Raw genomic sequence first — 4,049 nt, forward strand, 5'->3', positions numbered from 1 at the left:
TACCATCTCTGAACAAGGGGGTTTCCCTAAGCTTACGGGCCATTTTGCCTGTGGACACTACACATGTTGCAGTTCGACCTCTAGGAGTACTGAAGTAAATCTGGGTCTTAAAACGTTTTGGCGGCATGAACAGTTTAGCAATTGTAATTCCACGATGTTGATCTATGGAATTTGGTGTCCCTGCAAACGGTTATATATCGGCAAAACCGAACGTAAGGTCAAAATACGAATTGGTGAACATAAGAGCTGTATCCGCAACAAAGATCCGCAACAAAACACAAAACGCCCCCTTGGTTGACCACTGGTTAGAATTTCTACATAAAGCAGAGGATTTACGTTGGAGTGTGATATGGAAAAGCAACCCCTCTGGAGACCCGAACCGAGACAAGTTAAAACTTCTGCAGGGGGAACAGCGCCTGATATTCCTTGCGAATAGTTCAGAGATTGCACTTAATGGCAGACTGGAGTGGGTAGTATAAGAGCATCATCGGCGTGCCTATGCTTATGACACTATTCACCACATTCTAACAGTGAAATGTTTCTCGGCCCCCGGGCTGCGGTTGCACCAGTGAATTAGTAACTTGGGCATTTCCAGGGTTTCCATTCATGTATTCTGATGACTATAGGATTGGACCAGCCAATGAGTTTTGCCACTTGACAGTACTATCTAGCACTGAGTCACCATCCTTTTAGCGCTTTAATTTATTCAATGGGAAGAACATAACAACACGAATGCATTAAGGATTATCCCCTCACATTAGCGGATTTTACTATTAGTCATTCAGTATGAGTGATCGAGTGCAGCCCTTGGTGTGCTGTACGTACGGTTTTTGGACATACACACAATATCTGTCATCGCATTTGAGTTGTAATTGGACCCGTGCCACTGTCTTTTTGTTGCGATTTCTTTTATATACGTATCGCGCCCTCCTCCCAGTCGCGTTGAGATGGGCGCTGAGAATCGGCTTTCCCTTTTTCAGAGGCGTTTGACAAATAGGGGGCAGATTACTAGGCTGAAAGTTATCATGCAGTTAGCCGTTTGAAGGCATTCTTGTTCGGGACTTCGAATCCCAGATGCCTGTGCACCACACACACAGCGGGCTGTAATTTCCTGAATGGCGAGTGACGGACAGAGGGTGGCATCCTACGTAATTATACGGGCACCTTTAAATACGCAGACAGGAAAAGACGTTCAGCCCTTCTGCTCCACATAACAATGACGCAGTAACACCCATCGAGCCGTGACCTAAGAAAGGACGCGAGGCATTACTTCTCCAGTTGGACGCAATTCCTAACTCGTGAGCACAGGTATTTATTGTTGCCTTCATTAGGGCAATTCATCTTTTCTCCTTGATTGTTTTTCCACATGCTCAGTCAGCGTCTGTTGTTACTGCCCGGCGAGCTACTTACGAACATGGGGCTGATAAAAGGAGTATATGAGGGCTCCATCCCAATGCGACGAGGATGGTATGTGTGAATATATATGACACGTCGCTTTCTCTTGTTTTACACAAACGAGGCACGAAACATGCTTGCACGTCGTGGATTTAATTACACCTACTCATTACAAACTAAGGGTACGTAGTGCAGTTTACCTGAAGATCAAGTCACCTGCACTACGGTCTCAATGCGTTTTAAGACACTAGTTCCACTGCGTATCGCTCTTTCACAACTTGGTGCGGTCAGGAGATGGCAATCATTATTCAATGATGTGCCATCATGCTATCCAGATATGATGACAGACTCGGGGTTATAGTGTTGATCATCGTTTAACTACTCCATTGTGATATTACCATTTAGGTCATTGCGTGTTACAATGGGATAATTAACTCTTCCCCGTTTGCCTATTCGAGCAAATACAGCGACTCACAGTTTAGAAGGAGAGACGTTGACATTTTTTGCCTGCATCCCTGTTGAACGAGGCCATTATGCCCCGGATGTGACAATGGAGGTCATTATGTAGTTGTCACTTCTTTTAATACTAGATCTGAAGCCTCCTTTTTCAATAGGGTTTGCCTTGAGTATGAGTAACAGCATTCAATTGTATTACCTTTAGGTTGTCGTATTCTTATTGAAGAAGGACCCTAACAAGATTATGGACTGATTGCAAGTTCCTGTTGCGAGGGGCGAGCCAGGAATAGTTTTTTCCTCCCATACCATTTCAGGACGCTACATTGAAGCTTCTTTGTGGTAAGCCTACTGCATCCCGCGTTAAATCTATGGTGACGGGGGTTATTGGTGTCCTTTTGCTGTTCAGCTGTTTATTATGATCATTAGAGTATCTGCCCCACTGGTTCCACTTTTTAGGGGAGTCCAACATAAATTTGATAAACATAAATTTAGTTAACAGTAATATTGAGTTAGAATTCTCCACACAAAGATCTTTTCTCGCCATTATTTCCCAAGTAGAAACAAGCCTTTCCACGTCACGACGCCCTTTGGGTGTATGAAATTAGAGCAAGTTTTAGCTCTACAGACTATGTAATCTAACAGTTTGTTAAAATAGAGGGTTCACTGATCGTTTTCCCCTCCTGTTTGTTTGTTCACAGGTTTTGGATGTCCATCTCCAGTTGGAGTGAAGTTGAAGCTCACCACTTTAGGAGGCAACAGTTGTTGCTCTGGTGCTTCTGAGCAGTCAACCCCCACGCGCAAATAGTAATACACGGCAGGGTTAAACACACTGAGGGAGCTTTTGAATCCCGAACCCTAATGAATAGGGCATTTGTGAATTGGTGATGTCTGCATAACCTTTTCTAATCTAATTGATAAGATTGACACAAATTGTTTTTAAGTGCATACCCCTGGTGAATTTCCCTTGACTGTGCATGTTTAGTATGAGTGAGAAAGGAAACATGTTGGGTGGAATGGGAGTGAAACTGTGTGAGAGAAAATGATGATTGAAGCTTCTTCTCCTTTTTTGAAATCAGACAACTTATTTAGGTTGAGCTGTTACCAGACAGTTGCATTTGACACACTGTTTGCACTCTCACTGTCTGTATATTTTTAAACCTGACATTCCTGTATGGGTTTTACACATTCTGGATCCCTGTGTGCTTTTGTTGTCGATGCTGTGTCTTTAGGTTATTGTGGTTCTCCTGTTTTTGTGAATTCTTATGGATTGTGCCAAAGATTTGCACTGATATGGGTCATGTTCCCATGTCTTTTTAATTGTAATTTCTATTGAGTGGTAAATATTTAAATAAAGTGTATATATGAAGACTAGTTTTTTTGTGTACCTCTCTACATGGTTGTGTGCTTTGTAGCCCTGTTATTTTGTGGCTATTAGCCTTTGAGAGTTACAAACCCCCTTCTTTCACTTAGATTCTTCACAGGGGATGCTGGACACTCCTCAACCTGTGACAACTTACTGTTGACCAACCATTTTGTTTATGATATTTAGGTGTACTTAAGTTGGGGGGTCAAGTTCGTCAAATGTTTAATTCCCCCATTACCTCTTTGTTATTTAGGGGAACGAAGGTCCACCTGCTAAGTGTGAGGTATGCAGTTGGAAGGGCTTAAGTGGTGCAGGCCCAGCCAGGCTAGCACAGAGGGAGGGGGCCTGCAAGGGCAAGTGCATGTTTGAGGGGGTCAGGGGAGACCAAGTTCAGGGGTAGACTGGATGAGGTGGACCTCGTGCCCTGTAAGAAATTGAAGGAACTAGGCAGCCAGCCAAGGCAGATGGGGAATTAGCGGGGGGGCACAGAAGGAAGGAGGAAGAGAAAAGAAAGGTTTTCAGAAGCTTCCAGAAGATTAAGCTCAAGTCTGAGAGGGACAGGGAGGCCATTCCAGAAGGAGGCAGCTGCAGAGGAGAGAGATCTACCCTCCACTCTCTGCTTGAAAAAGTGTCTGATCTGCAGAGAGTTGTAACTAGAAGACTGAAGGGCTCTAGCAGGAAGGTATTTACGGAGAGACAGTTGGATATATCGGGGTCCATGGCCCCACAAAGTTTTTTGGATGCTCCAGAGGGTCTTGAACCTGATCCTCGCAGCAACTGGGAGCCAGTGGAGAGATTTTAGGGCTGGAGAGATTCGGTCCCTGTGCTTGGTGCC

General features: G+C 44.3%; 1 long non-coding RNA gene across 1 annotated transcript; it reads left to right on the forward strand.

The window, feature by feature from the left end:
* Positions 1-1,185: 1,185 nt before the first annotated feature.
* LOC138569070 (uncharacterized) lies at positions 1,186-3,222 on the forward strand. Its single transcript, XR_011303102.1, has 3 exons — positions 1,186-1,308; positions 2,057-2,190; positions 2,550-3,222. It is a non-coding gene; the product is annotated as an uncharacterized lncRNA (long non-coding RNA).
* Positions 3,223-4,049: the final 827 nt, after the last annotated feature.

This window comes from Ambystoma mexicanum, chromosome 2q, assembly GCF_040938575.1.
Source record: "Ambystoma mexicanum isolate Mex_15411 chromosome 2q, UKY_AmexF1_1, whole genome shotgun sequence".
Taxonomy (NCBI): Eukaryota; Metazoa; Chordata; class Amphibia; order Caudata; family Ambystomatidae; genus Ambystoma; species Ambystoma mexicanum.